Below are 16,600 nucleotides of genomic sequence, written 5' to 3' on the forward strand. Positions count from 1 at the left end.
TCATGACCTGAGCCGAAGTCGGCTGCTTAACCGACTGAACCACCCAGGCGCCCCATGACTACAGATTTTTAATATAGCTTGGAGTCCAGAATCATGATGCCTCCAACTTTGCTTTTCTTTTTGAGGATTGCTTTGGCTATTCAAGGTCTTTTCTGGTTCCATACAAATTTTAAGACTGTTTGTTCTAGCTCTGGGGGAAAAAAATGCTGGTGGTATTTTGATAGGGCTGCATTAAATGTGTAGATTGCTTTGGGTAGTATAGACATTTAAGCAATACTTTTTCTTCCAATCCGTGAGCATGGAATGTTTTTTCCACTTTTTGGTGTCATCTTCAATTCCTTTCATAAATATTCTATAGTTTTTAGAGTACAGATCTTTTACCTCTTTGGTTAACTTTACTCCTAGGTATCTTATGGTTTTTGATGCTACTGTAAATGGGACTGATTCCTTGATTTCTCTTTCTGCTACTTCATTGTTGGTGTACAAAACTGCAACAGATTTCTGTACACTGATTTTGTGTCCTGCAACTTTGCTGAATTTGTGTATCAGTTCTAGCAATTTTTTGCTGGAGTGATTTGGATTTTCTACATAGAATATTATGTTGTTTGGGGATCATGAGAGTTGACTTCTTCCTTGAAGATTTGGATGCCTTTTCTTTTCTTTTTGTTGTCTGATTGCTGAGGCTAGGACTTCTAATTTCTATGTTAAATAACCATGGTGAGAGTGGACAAACAAGAAAAACAAACAATCCTCGTCCATGTGTCTCAGGCTTCCCTCAGAGCTCTGCCTTCTCTGTGTTTGTGGCCGAGACGTCTCTCACTGGGTGGTGCACTGTTCTTGTGTTTTATCTCAGGCACATTGCTGGGTTTCAAAACTCCAAATTTTAGGGACCCGGCACAGCATGGAACCACACTGATCCTCTGGGGGAGTGTCTTCCCACACTGTGGCTGGTGCTGGTTTGTCCCAGAAGGGCAGCTGCATGAATGTACAGGGTCTTGGAGTTTTGGGTAAAGTGTAGCAAAAAGCCCACTTTCAGGTTGGCTGCACTCTGCACTGCCTCTGCTTCTGTGCTAATGAACAGGGGTGTCCACCAGCTTTTTTGTCCCCAGACAGGCCCTGCCACCTCTCCCAAATGCACTCCAAGAAGGGGAACTGTCTCTCCCCGTCGGATTCAGGGGATCCTCAAACCATGCTGTCTGCTCCCTGGCCTCTCCCCTCCTTCTCCATAGGAGCCACTAAGCCCGCCAGGCTTGACTCTGGCAATGGCATGGACTTCTAAAACTTCAGACTTTGAGCCGTGTTCCTTGTAAAACTTATGATGATCAACCCCTCTTGTTTTCCTCAATAGTTCTAGGGAAGTCTTTTGCTTGTGCAACACACCGCACGCTGCTCTCTCTATCTCCTTCTCTCCTCTCTCCCTGGTTAGGGGTCCCTCCACTCCACAGCGCCTATGATTCTTCTCTCCACCAAATCATGTCTCTGCACCTCTTACCTTCCAGGATGTGGCCTCTTCTCTCCCTCTAGTTATGCAGTTTGTTCTCTCGGTGCTCAGATTTATTTCCTAGGTGTTCAGAATGATTTGGTATTTGTCTAGCTGTGTTTGAGGGATGAAATAAGCATCAGTCCTCACACTACTCTACTATCTTAAGACCTCCATTTGTTTTCACTCAGCTTTATTCACCATTATTCTTTCTTTCTTTTCATTGCTTCAGTTTTTCCTATTCTGTTTTCTATCTTTTTGTGAAAAGGAGATAGTTTATTATGAATTTCTTCTTCTTTTCTTGAGTTTTCCTCTATGTAGCTTTAAATTTTTTCACAAGTTTTGGTAAGGCCCACTGAGCACCAGCCATTTATATTTATTTACCTACTTATTTTTATTGAGGCATAATGTCATAAGCAAAGCACACAATGTTAAGGTGCACAGCTTGCTGAATATTTTATTTTTTTTAATTTTTTTTAATGTTTATTTAGTTTTGAGAGACAGAGAAACAGAACCTGAGTGGGGGAGGAGCACAGAGAGAGGGAGACACAGAATCTGAAGCAGGCTCCAGGCTCTGAGCTGTCAGCACAGAGCCCGACTCAGGCTCAAAACCACGAACTGCGAGATCATGACCTGAGCGGAAGTCAGATGCTTAACCGACTGAGCCACCCAGGTGCCCCACTTGCTGAATATTTTAGAAACGTATGCCATCATGGAACATACCCCCAATATCCCAGCAGGTGTCCTTTGGCCCTCTCATATCCAGTCCACAGCGCCTAAAGGAGCCATCATTTATTTTGGAACTTCATAATCCAAGGAATTGAATATGTGTTCTTGTGTCTGGCTTGTTTCACTAAATATTTTGTCAAGTTGTTCTAGACCCTAACCATTGCTAGGTATTTTCCTTTAAAAAAGAATGAAATCTTGTCATGTGCAATGACATGATTGGACGTGGAAAGTAGTATGCTGAGTGAAATAAGTCTGTCAGAGAAACACAAATACCCTATGATTTCACGCATATATGAAATTTAAGCAACAAAACAAACAAGCAGAGGGGGCAGAAGAGACAGAAAATCAAATCAAAACACGGACTTTTTTTTTTAAAAAATTTTTTTTTGAGACAGAGAGACAGAGTGTGAGTAGGGGAGGGGCAGAGAGAGAGGGAGACACAGAATCCAAAGCAGGCTTCTGGCTCTGAGCTGTCAGCACAGAGGCCAAGGTGGGGCTCAAACTCATGAATCGCGAGATCATGACTGGAGTCAAAGTCGGACACTTAACCAACTGAGCCACCTAGGTGCCCCAAAACAGACTCTTAACTATAGAGAACAAACTGACAGTTATCAGAGGGAAGATGGCTATAGGGACGGGGAAAATAGGTCATGGTGACTCAGGAAGGCACTTACAAACACAGGGTGATAAATGGAAGTGTTGAATCACTATATTGTACACCTGAAACTAATATTACGCTGTATGTTAACTAACTGGAATTTGAATAAAAACTTCAAAAAAACCCAATATGACATTCTGATAAAGATTTCTACAAGCTTTAATTGGTAGCACATTCCTTACTGTTAAATTCTTTTTCTTTCTTTTTTTTTTTTTTAATATTCTTTATTTTTGAGAGACTGAGAGAGACAGAGCACGAGTCAGGGATGGGCAGAGAGAGGGGGAGACACAGAATCTGAAGTAGGCTCCAGGCTCTGAGCTGTCCTTACAGAGCCCGATGCAGAGCTTGAACTCATGAACCACAAGATCATGACCTAAGCCGAAGTTGGACATTTAAATTGACTGAGCCACCCAGGCTCCCCTCCTTACTATTAAATTCTAACTCATTTCATTTGGAATTATAATTTTCTTGTGATCTATGAACTAGAAGAGTGTTTTACATTTCAAATGAATGTGATCTCTTTAGGTATGTGTTTGTGATAGGATCATTTTCTTTATCATACTGATATATTACATTCATATATCTTCCGGGATTGTTTGAATTTTTGTATTTTATGGTAGTGGTCCACACAATGCTAATACTTTTGCTTTCATTTCTATTTTGTTTGTTGTAAATAATTATGTATCAGTATTAATTTAATTAATACATATCTAGTGTAACGTTATTTAGAATTTATTTAAGATTTTTGATGTTGTGTCTCCGGCATGTCTCTTGAATGCAGCATTTTGACTTGTCTTGTTTGTGCTGTTTTTTCTTCTTTTATAGATTGTCTAACGTTGAGGCTCATTATTGTTTCTTAATCCATTCTCAACCGTATTTTGTAAGTAATTACCCCTTGTTAATTCTTGTTGGCTATTTGAATTGGGAAAAATCTGTTTTTGGTTGCAGATAATGTTTTTGTTCTGTGTTTTTTCTGTCCTTGTTCTGTTCTTGCTCTTGAAAGATAATTTCACTGCTTACAACACTGAAATGTGTTTTCTTTCAGCACATTAAAGATACAACAATTTCCTTTACTTCCCTTCCTGCCCTTGAAAATTCAGTTCTTAGGTTAATTGAAGTTCCTTTGTAAGCAACCTCCTTACACCTCTGTTTTTAAGTCTTTCTCTTCCTCTTTGGTTTACAACATTTCCACCATGCTTTGCCTAGGTGAGTAATTTCTTCCTCTTTCTCTCATTCTTTTTTAGTATTAACTTGATTAAATGGCATTCCTGGATCTATTCCTTCTCATATCTTATTTTAAATTCAAGTTACTTATATGTCAAACTAGCTCATTTTTATCATCCACCTTTTTCAAGCATCCTTCCATTTACTATTCATACCCTGGGACATTGAACTTCTCAGGTTCTTCTAAAAAACACATCCCTTATCAGCTGAAAAACCAGGTTAGCAATTTGCAGAGGGAAGTGTGTATAATCTGGCAATTCATGGACATATTCCAAAAGGGGTGTGGACACAAGTAGTTCTGGAGAAATTATCTGTCAGATTCTCAACTTCCATGTGTAGTTTTTCTGAAGTTCCTTTGCTTAAGAACATACATACGAGCAAGGTATTAGAGGGTTCTCCTTTTCATTCTCAGTTCACATTTATCCTATACCCATTGTTTAGAATATAAACACATCTTGAATCTTATTATGATAACTTTCCTAGAGATGTAAATGTGAAATAAAGTGATAGAACTAGTAGGGTCACTGAAGTCTTTTTTTTTTTTTTTCTTTCTTTTTTTTTTTTTTTTTTGTTTTTTGGTTCAGGCACAGTGAGTTACAGTCCCTCAACCATCTCACTATGAGTTGCATTTCCAAACACCATGTTTTAGTATTTTCTAATTACTCATGAAAATATATAAGAATTTATGCATGCATTTTGTTGTGGAGAAGCAAAATAGGGTAATCCATAAAATACTTCAAGCCTAAAGATATGTTATAGTAAAATACAATTTTATAAAAGATGTGTGATACCAAACTACTATTAATACAAGTCACTTATAGAACAGAAAAAAAAAGGTTAATGTCCTGAATATAAAGATAGTCTCAAATACAGAGGAAAAGGATAAAACCTAACAGAAAATAAAGAAGATATATAGACAGATCCATTAGAGATAAATGAATGAAAATTTAACTTTTACCTATAAAAATGTCAACCACATGCAAAATAAGAAAAAGTCAAATTACAGCTCCACGAAGTATCAATTCTTACCTGTCGTATTGTCAACAGTCCAAAAGCCTGATGTAGAACTTTGCTGGTGAGGGCATGAGAAGGGAGGTATTCTTCTGCAGTATTACTGGGCACAGTGGTATAATTCCTGCATAAAATGGTAAAATTCCTATTAAAAGAGCATAACTTCTATGGAAGAAAATTTAGAAATAGTTAGCGAAACATCATATGCATTTCGTTTTTGGCTCACTAATACCACTTCTATTATTTGATTCTGAAGGTTAACCTGCAACAACATAAAGAGATATGCATTCTTTCTGTTACAGCACTAACTGTAATAGCCCCACATAGGGGAAAAAATCTTTGCTCATAATTAGGGGACTAGTTAAATAAACTATGATACACTATAGTAAGGAAGGTAGAGTACTATGAAGTTCTAAACAGTAATACAAAATACCTCTTAATGGTATCAGAAGGAAAGTACCAGAGGGTTAGGAAAAAATGCAAAATGGAGTTTTAAAAGTGCATTAAGGGGCGCCTGGGTGGCTCAGTCGGTTAAGCGTCTGACTTCAGCTCAGGTCACGATCTCGCGGTCCATGAGTTCGAGCCCCGCGTCGGGCTCTGGGCTGATGGCTCAGAGCCTGAGCCTGCTTCCGATTCTGTGTCTCCCTCTCTCTCTGCCCCTCCCCCATTCATGCTCTGTCTCTCTCTGTCTCAAAAATAAATAAACGTTAAAAAAAATTAAAAATAAAAGTGCATTAAGTATGCTCCAATTCTTATATATGGGTAAAGGAGAGAGCCGGATGGAGGGCACAAAATTATAAGATAGATATTTCTGAATATATTTATCTTATACTTGTTTGGGGAACTATAATAATTTATTAAAAAATTAAACACAACAGGGGCGCCTGGGTGGCGCAGTCGGTTAAGCGTCCGACTTCAGCCAGGTCACGATCTCGCGGTCTGTGAGTTCGAGCCCCGCGTCAGGCTCTGGGCTGATGGCTCGGAGCCTGGAGCCTGTTTCCGATTCTGTGTCTCTCTCTCTCTCTGCCCCTCCCCTGTTCATGCTCTGTCTTTCTCTGTCCCAAAAATAAATAAAAAACGTTGAAAAAAAAATTAAAAAAAAAATTAAACACAACATTAATGACTTTTTTTAAACAAAAGCAATGCCTACAAATTAAAAGCAAAGGAAAACTAAAGAATCCAACTATATAGTAAATTCATGACTTAATCATACAGAAAGGAACAATTTCAGATGACTTAAATAACACAGTAAAATAACTTGATATACATAAGAAGATAGACACTGAGAGGAAAAATGTTAAAAATGAAAAGTTTTAAACTCCAAAATTTAATACCGTTTAGTTCTTATAACTTTGGTGATAGTGCTGGCATTTGGAAGACCACTAGTCAATGTTTACCAAGAAAACACCCAAATACAAACAAAGTTACGTTTAGTAAATTGCTGGCAAGGAAAGTACACACTGGAGGAACCGTGGAATATTGGAGCAAGAGAGAGTTGGGAGATGTTTGCTATGTGATTTATTGTTATATAATATGTTAAAGTTTTTGGAGGAAGTCTGGGAAAACAATTAGCTCTTGACTGACTAGGACAACTCAGTGATTGGTTGTCTTAAAACATTTTATTAAAAGACTGGAGGAATATCACCTGGCTAGGGTTATCATTGTTAATAAGCCAGCAGTAACTTATATGAGCTGGAGGAAAGAAATACTAGGTTATTAATGTGATTGTATATTGACCTTGTTTAGATGTGATTACTATATATTTTTTATAATTTTCTTTCTTTTTTTTTTAATTTAATTTGAGAGAGACAGAGAGAATGCAGGCAGGGGAGGGACAGAAAGAGAGGGAGAATCTCAAGCAGGCTTCATGCTGTCAGCACAGAGACTGATGCGGGGCTCGAAATCAAAAATCTGTGAGATCATGACCTGAGCCAAAATCAACAGTTGGATGTCACACTGGCTGAGCCACACAGGCACCTCTGTTTAGAGGTAATTACTGAGAGATCTTGTTTCCATATTCTTGCATGATCAAGTAGGGAATCTTGTCTGATTATTGTTAATGCTCCCTGGAAATTATTCCTCTTCAGGATGAAAGATCATGGCCTAGCTGCCCTCTGTTGGCTCCCAGACAAAATTTCCCCCTCTCAATCTTCCTACTTTAACCAAGGACAAATGAAGCAAAAGGGCAGAGGAGTTTAACCTGTATGGTTCAGACCTACGATGTTCCTCATATTTTGTGGTCTGGGGATTGTAAGGGAACATTGTCTGCTGTTGGACTAGACTTACACATTTTTGTTTCTTTTGTTGCATGACTATCTATTGAAGAGTCTGATATAATGTCAGCTCTAGAGTGCTAGAGACAATTTTTCATTTGCCTTTTATTTCTGCACTTATTAGAAGAGGCATGGATAGTTTTTGTATTTTTGTACTTAATTTTTAAGAATATTTGTATAAAGAGACAACCTATGGGAAGTAACAGCATTTGTGAACCATATGTCTGATAAGAGGTTAATATCCAAAATATATAAAGAACTGAAACAAATCAATGTTAAGAAACTAAATGACCTGGTTAAAAAGTGGGAAAAGTATATCAATAGACATTTTTCCAAAGAGGGTATAAAACTGGCCAACAGCACACGGAGAATTTCTCAACAGCACTGATCATCAGGAAAATACAAATCAAACCCAGAGAGATATCACCTCTCACTTCTTAAGAGTGTTATTATCTAAAAGGCAAGAGATAACAAGTGGTCAGGATGTGGAGAAAAAGGAACCCTGTGCACTCTTTGTGGAAAGGTAAGTTGGTGCAGCCACCATGGAAAACAGTATGGAGGTTCCTCAAAAACCTGACAAGAGAAGTACCATATGATCCAGCAATCCTACTTCTGGGTATATAAACAAAGGAAATGAAATCAGGATATCAAAAAATTAGCTGTATTCCCATGTTCATTGTAGCATTATTCATAACAGCCAAATATGGAAACAGTCTAAGTGTATGTCAACGGACAAATCAATAAAGAAGCTGTGATATATACACTGGAATATTGTTCAGCCATAAATAAAAAGGAAATCCTGCCTTTTGTGACAACATGGGAGGGCATTGAGGATATTATGCTAAGTGAAATAAGCCATATAGAGAAAGACAGGTACTGTAATCACCTCACTTATATGTGGAAACCTAAATATAAAGTCAAACTCATAAAAGCAGAGAGTAGAATAGTAATTACTAGGGGCTGAGGGTGTCAGGGAAATTGGGAGATGTTGGTCTAAGGCAGTTATGGAGGATGAATAAATCTAGAGGTCTAATGTACAGGCATGATGACTATACTTAATACTATATTGAACACTAGAAATATGCTAAGAGAGGTGATTGCAGGTGCACTCATCACACACAACAACCAGTAACTATGTGAGGAGATGATACGTTAATTAGCTGAACTGTAGTCATCATTTCACTATGTATATGAACATCAGTCATCACGTTGTATACCTTAAATACATAAAATTTTTATTGAAAATATTTATAAATAAGTGAACAAAGAATATCTTTATAGCAAAATGCCTTGAAAGATAGAGATGGTGTCTACTCACATAGCAAAGTGCTATCCACTCTAATAAAGATACTGTTTACTTATGGAGCAGAGTTGTGAAGACTACGTGCAGTCGCTTAAAAGACCATTTGGTGGTATCTCAACAAAAAGATTTTCAGCTTGGATGCAAACCAATGGTATGTGTATCATTCATGCGGGCCAACCTCTGTAACTTGGGTGCAAAGGGAATGACGTGAATGTGGAATTTTTGTCATGGGCTATGCCCTGAATAATAAAGTCCTCATCTCTGATTGAGAGTCTCATGTCTTCTGCCAGCATCCACAAAAAATGGCAAACAACTCTGGTTAGCTTACAGGTAGGGTAAAATCTTAGATTCTTCACAGTTCTTGTCAAGTAATATTTAAGGCTTTAATACTAAAGGGATAGGGGTGCATGGGTGGATCAGTCGGTTAAGCGTCCAACTTTGGCTCAGGTCATGATCCCATGGTTCAAGAGTTCGAGCCCTGCGTCAGGCTCTGTGTTGACAGCTCAGAACCTGGAGCCTGCTTCAGATTCTATGTCTCCCTCTCTCTCTGTGCCTCTCTCACTCTCTCTCCCACTCAAAAAAAACATAAAAAAATTTAAAAATGTATAAACCATTACATGTAATTACCTCAACCAAATTATTATTAATATTCATGATAGTCTGTAAACCAAGGGCCTGAAACCCAAGTCAAAATGAACACACATCTGACAGTTCTTCTGGGTTGGTTTTAGAGACAAGACTTTTCTTTCCATGTAGTCATGGATCTTTCATTTGATTTACAGATGATAAGTTTATCATCTATCTATCTATCTATCTATCTATCTATCTTTCTACCTACTAACCTTCCTACCTATGTATCTATCCGATTTTCTAAAATATTTACAAAAACACGTAGGCAAATGAATTTTAATTACTTGATAAAGAAATATTGTCTACCTAAGGAGAAGTACATTAGTGGGTTAGTGGTCACAGACAGTATTGGCCATGCACATATCATTTACCATAACAAGAGTGAGTTAAATATTGTTTACTTAAGCCATGTAGGTTTTCTGAGAGGACTTAGATAGGTTTTGACTAAAAATCCTGGAGGGAACACAGTGGAATGACAGAACAGACTACACAATTTGGGTCCCCACCTTAAGTAAGTCTGGTTCTGCTGTAATGATTTTAGCAGAAATATTTTATTTGACTTGTAATCAAAATGTATACAGTAGTGAAGGGTTAGATTAATAATGTGAGGGAAACACAAATTTTATAGGGAGCCTATGGGAGAAAATCCATCTTCTAAAAAGATTTCATCAGAATTAAAATTTTGTCGGAGATGATCAAATGGGGATGACAAATTCAGTAATTGCTCAAATTCAGTGTAGTATCTGTGGTTATAGAAAAATGCACATGAGTCTTGCCTTTCCTAAGATGGTTAAAGAAACCCTTAAGGGATTCAAAGTAAAGAGTAAAAATAGGTACAAGTATTAAGACAAACAACAAAGAAAAATAAAAAAAACCCAAACAACATTTAAGAGACTGCTGAGAAGTGCCACCACTTAATTAATACTAGGTAAGATTAGTAGTAAACCAAAGAGGGGGAAAAAAGGAGCGAATCTACCAGAAAAACAATCTAGTTCATCAACTTGGGTAAGATGTATGTATATCATGTCAACAGCTGCTTGATAAAAGCATTCAGGGTTAGGTTTCTTTCTCCCAATGTTCATAACGTTCTGGAGGACTCCTAAGAATCCCTCATCTCAGCTTTTCATGAACAAATGAAAGGCCAATGATCTATAAAAGAGAGCAAATACCTTTTGATCTAGGAAGCAAGAATCCAAGGATTAGCATCCTATGGCTGTATCATTGCCATAGTTAACAGTTCGTGTCAAGGTCTTTTCCACTGAGACACAAATACACTCTAGGATGTTTCTATCACAAGACAGTCTTCCAATTTCAGGCCAGGTAAGGGCTGCTAGGTAAACATTTTCAGTGTCTTGAAAATGCTCTTCTATACAGTGATCATAAAACTGTATGCACCATATGAGTTTTTTGCAGTAGTTAGCCATACTATTTTGCATTAGGGCAGTCTAAGATCAGTAGAAAAATTCTCAAATTCATGATGCAGCCTGTTACTAACTCACAAGGGAAGAGGTTATGGCAACAGGTTTAGGCCACAGGAGTTCCAGAGCCCCCGGGAACTTTGCCAAATTTTAGTTTTAAATCTATTCTTTTCTTGTATTGTTCCTGAAGACTATGAAAAATGAATTTTTTGGGTTAAAAGGCAAGGCTTTAAAAAGTTCTTCAATAACTGCCCCAGCGAAAGGTAGCTTTCCAGTAGTAAAACTCCTCAATCCATTCTTAGAATAAGCAAATCAAGACCATAGGATATTAGAACATATTGACTATCTGGTTGAATATTAAGTATGTTTTCTTTTTCTAAATGCAAGTTGGAGATAATATAGCCAACTGAGCTGATTTAACTTCTGGGAAAAGTTAAATATTTCAAGGACCTAAAATCTGATGCTTAACATGGTCTTTCTTTGGTCAGAAGTCAAGATAGAAATTGATGTTTCTTCTTGACAAACCTTTAATTGTAATCGATAACTTATTTACTATGTGATATGACTAGAAATTCAGTGTTTACTTTATTTACTTTTCAGACCCAGGTCTAGAGTTAGTTGTTTCTAAATTTTTTTTAACGTTTATTTATTTTTGAGACAGAGAGAGACAGAGCGTGAATAGGGGAGGGGCAGAGAGAGAGGAAGACACAGAATCTGAAACAGTCTCCAGGCTCTGAGCTGTCAGCACAGAGCCCGACGTGGGGCTCGAACTCACGGACTGCGAGATCATGACCTGAGCCGAAGTCGGATGCTTAACCGACTGAGCCACCCAGGTGCCCCTAGAGTTAGTTGTTTCTCATAAGACTTTTGGTTTCTTTAATTGGAAACTGGTACATAGAGGCCACAATCTGATCACTAAATGAATTTACGAATGCTGACTTGACCTTTGTATCTATTCCTATTCAGCAGGTAGAACTATAAAGTACATACTTAAAAAAAAAATTAAAATACATTGGGGATTTTTGTTGATACTGTGAATTGAAATTGTATCCATCTTATATCTTTTTTTTTCTCCAAGAAATCTAGTTATCATTTCAACCAACATATTAATCATTTCTATTATCTCACAAATAATTTCCACAGTCTGACAACATAATACTAAGAAGAAAAAGCAAACAAAGAAAGAACAGTGACAACAACAACAACCCTGCCAGCCAACAGTTGGCCACTTGGCCAGTGGTAACCAGTCTCTAGGCTATGATGTTTTTTCTTGATCATAAGTCATTTCCAAAAAATATCAGCAATAACCAGACACATTTTGACTATGGTAGAACAAGAAAAAACAAGATGACTCTTTAAATCTTGTCTGGACACACAACCAAGGACACTGACATTATTTAAATAAACATACTCATCTCTCAGGTAACATGTCTGACTACTCTCATTTCTGACAACCCCAGCCTTGCAATGTTACTGCTTCCTCTTGATAAGGATTACTAATATATCTAATCTCCTAAATGCTGCAATTCCCAGCAGATCCCATTTCAGCAATGACTTCCTTTTCTTTGAATTCTACTAAGAGTTATGATGAGTCATAATTATATAGTAATCACCTTATAATTCCCTCTGACTGGGACACTCCATTTCTTTGGTAAATTCTTGTTTTCTATGGCAAGTTAATAAAGTCACGTGATGACAAGTGTTTTCTCGGTGTTCTTTGACTGATGGACTTCAGCAAAACTAGAGTTTCCACTAGGATTTGTCTGAAACCCTTGCTGTTATGAACCAGACCTCTTGTTTCCGTAGAGACCCTCTGCATCTCTACTAGTTCAAAGGGAAGGCCATCTCTCTCAAACCTACAAGGGAATTTGCCTGGGTTCTGATGTTTACATTGAGACTATCAGAATTAGTCTTCCTTTGTCCTAGCAAAATATAAAATCAATATTCCTTAAGAACGCAATCTGTATTTAAAGGAAATATTGACTAAAAATGGACCTAAAATCTGGGTCACATTTGAATCTGTGTGCCATTGTTAAAAATTTCACAAATCCTAGGACAACAAGAGAAAAGTTGATATTGATAGTTTCAGATTTATCCTTGCTACTTCATTTCTTCTTATCATTTCATTTCTCTCTTGCCTATCAATCTGTCCATTCTTTTGGTAGAGGTAGCAGATATGAAAATTTTGCTGAAAATAGCTAGTTGGCAAGGCCATGAAAATGATTTAGAAGTTAATGAAACTTTAAGGGGAAACAAGCAAAAAACAAACAAACAAACAAACAAACAAACAAACAAACAAACCAAACCATCTTTCTGACATGGGTAGGTGTCATTAATGTAAATAAAAGGATTAGTGAAAATGTAGTAGTTCCATTCTTGCTAAAAGTGAAGAGAAAATGTTAAATGTATAATACTTTATGTACATTTACTCCTCTTTAAATTTCTTCCTTCTAAAAGCTTGAACTGAAAGAAGAAAAATAATTTAATCATGATTTTTTTTTTTAAATTATGGCCATGGTTACTAGGTTTCAAAATAAGAAAACAAGGGCATGCAGATTTTGGCCTGATTGAGTCCTTGAAATGTGGTCATTAATTTAGAAGTTTATAAATTATTAATATTTCATGGAATATTTGAAATACTAGAATTAAACTTAGAAAATTACAGTAAGTTAACAATGTTGATTCAAAGACAATTCCATATTTCTTCCCTGGTTTTGATATATAAAAATAATGTAATGAAAATATTGTACTACAACAAGAATAGGGTTAAACTACATACAAACACCTTCTAAATTATATCAATTTTATGAGTCAAATATGCTATAATTGTTTTCTTATGTCTAAGGTTTTAAAAAAGATAATAGTTTGTGGTTAGCTATATGGAATTATAATAAAGGGTATTTTGAAAGCGTTTAAGCTTGTGAAATGTCATAATAATACAAACAATTTAAAAAGTGTTAGTGAAATTGTGTATACAGGCCTTCCTGTTGACTATAAAAACTTAGAAAATGTTAAATTGAGTTAATTAAAATATAATCTTAGGATAGCTTTCCAATTTCTAAATAAGAATAAGAAACAAATCAGTGATCACTGAACCTAGTTATAATTTATTCTTATTTAGTAGTAAAGCTGTAAAACTTTATACAAATGCCTTTGAATATTATTATAATTATTCTCATTTTTGTCACCTTGAAATTTAAGTGACATGAAATTTTTGCTCATGAAAAAAATTGTTCATGTTTTCTTTTGTCTAGTTTTCTCTTGTGTTTGGAGAAAACAGAGTGAATTGCTTTGGGTTAAAGATTTTAATTAATGGGAATACTTGAAACTAAGCAAGTGTTAAAACCACAGGATATATATGTTACAGAAAGTTATAAATGTGCAGACAGGCAAATTATCCCCTTATTGAGGTAATAGTCATAATTTATTAAAACAGTAAATGCATTATTAAATAATATTGCCTTATTTTACAGTTGTTACATATGTTGATAGATAGTTGTTAGTTATTTAAAATGTTAAAGGCTTTAAATTGATCTATTTATAGATTTATAAATTTTACATATCTACATATGTGTATACATGTAAATTTATAGGTCTATGTGACTAATATTAGAAAAGGTGGCTAATAAATCCTTTTCTGCAAATTGTTACTTAAATAATAGCCAAAAAAAAAAAAGAGAATGAGAATTTAGTTCCTTTTTTCAAAAATAACTAGCCACTTTGTGGCTACACAGCAGAGTTTACTTTTTATTATCCAAATATTGCTAACTTTCTATACTTCTGGCATGTTCTTGAATCCCTATTTTTAAAGGCAAAGTTTACAAATAATTGTTTCTTATCACTGTGCATTATGAAAATACTAACTTTATTTCTTTTACATATTTATGACTTAAGTATATATCTTGTCTCCTTTAAAAACTCATTTGCCTTTCCTAAATTCGGACTCCGGATTCGGAAGAATCAACTGTTTTGCCATCTTCTGCAACTAAATCATCTTTTGATTTCCTATGATGACTAGGAAGAATTATAAATGTTTACCGATCCATGTAATAAAGGAGAGGTTGTCGGGTGCCTGGGTGGCCTAGTTGGTTAAGCGTCCGACTCTTAGTTTTGGCTCAGGTCATGATCTCAAGGTTCGTGAGTTCAAGCCCCAAATAGGGCTCTGTGCTGACACTGTGGAGCCTGCTTGGGATCCTCTCTCTCTCTCCCTCTCTCTCTGCTCCCACCCCACCCCACCCCCTGCTTGTACTATCTCTGTCTCTCTCAAAATAAATAAATAAACTTTATTATTTTTTTATAAATAAATAAACTTTAAAAAAATAAACAGAGGGTGTTAAAAACAGTTACATTTGTCTGGCATGAAATTGTATCTAATGCAGAACTAACATGAAAGGCCTTTTGTTCATCAGACTTATAACAAAACAGCAGACAAATCAAAAGAGAAATGCGGTCTTCCTCATGTTAACTATGATTAAGTACAATGTATTAATAGAAATACAGTAATTATGAACTTCCTGGATTAAAAGCAGAAAGACTATAAAGTCACTTTCTTTAAAAATATTTTATTTTTAGATTTCTTTCTAGGTTAAATATTTCAGCCAATCAGGAGCAATCATAATATACCATATGGAAGAAATTAAAGGCCCTGGAGATTTGTTAATGCTGTCATTGTTTATTTGCCCTCACATCTTCGTAACACCCTGACTCCAGCTAGTTTCCTCTTACCTGAATTAGAAACAAATCTGTGATTGTTCAACCTCATTTAGGAAATGAGCTTTGCCATTGGGAGACTCCGTGGACAGCTCGACTAACCAGTTAAACGTAAGGCAGAAAAGGGGCTGTCATGCCAAAATTTGCAAAGCTATTTGCCAGATGAATTATCAGCTGGAAGAGTCACAAAGAATACAGATTGTTGATTTAAAGGTTCTCTTTTTTATGGTCAGTATTATGTAGATCTGAGGGAGGGATACCCAGCAATTGCATTAGATGGTTCTGATTCACAGCACCATTAATTGTTGTGAACTGAGTAAGATCAGAACACCCCGGAATTAGTGTGTATGCAGTGGTAGTATAAGCAGGAGGGGCAAACAACAAATCTCTCAAGTGAGAGTTCATGAAGTACAAGTTTATGTAGTTGAATGCAGGTTTTGTTACGTGACACTGGCTCCTACAGAAAAGCCCGCGGGTAGCACGTGATTTCTAGGGTCAGAAATTTATGCAAGTAGCTTTTGGCAAGGAGAATAAATGTGTAATTTTTAAATTAAATTCTGTATAGTCTAGCCAAATGGACTGTTAGCAGAATTCTCCATTACGTTTAAGGAAGTCCTCTTAAGTGACAATAAGGTATATGTATATTTTTTTACCTTTTATTTATAAGAACAGTCTACAAATAGTCACATGCGTTTTATAAGGATCTTATGAATCCCTCATTTTTTTTTGAGGGATCAACTATATACCTTAACACTCTCAAATGATCTCTATATATTCTTCCTTCTTGAGTTATGGTATGACTAGTGTTTCAAGTTATCAGTCTATGTTCCACATCACTCTCAGATTTTCCTTCTTTTTGCTTATCAACTTACATTCAAGGATTTTTTTTTCTGGTTCAATATTTTAGCACATTAATTCTAATCCATGGGGTTCCAGTATACACCAAGTAGCCTAATAGTTACATTATATATTCTTACTCCTAACTTTTTCTTTTAAAATGTAATAAAGGTATTTTTCATTCTAAGATTTTCAGCTCATTCCTTTTCAGAGTGCCTTTTTAAAAAATTAAATTTTGAGATGGCTTTATTTCATTCAAAGCCTCTTGCCATTGTTTCTTGCCAGCTCCCCAACTTTATTTCCATCTCTCTCCTTCTCGTTCAGTAG

At 36.1% G+C, this 16,600-nt stretch overlaps 1 long non-coding RNA gene across 1 annotated transcript in view; it reads right to left on the bottom strand.

The window, feature by feature from the left end:
- Positions 1-5,126: 5,126 nt before the first annotated feature.
- LOC144616008 (uncharacterized) overlaps positions 5,127-16,600 on the bottom strand; it is a 46,556-nt gene continuing 35,082 nt past the window's right edge. Inside the window, exon 3 of the long non-coding RNA XR_013554849.1 lies at positions 5,127-5,226. This is a non-coding gene — a long non-coding RNA (uncharacterized LOC144616008). The remainder of the gene's footprint in view (positions 5,227-16,600) is intronic.

This window comes from Panthera onca, chromosome B1, assembly GCF_046562875.1.
Source record: "Panthera onca isolate mPanOnc1 chromosome B1, mPanOnc1 haplotype 2, whole genome shotgun sequence".
Classification (NCBI taxonomy): domain Eukaryota; kingdom Metazoa; phylum Chordata; class Mammalia; order Carnivora; family Felidae; genus Panthera; species Panthera onca.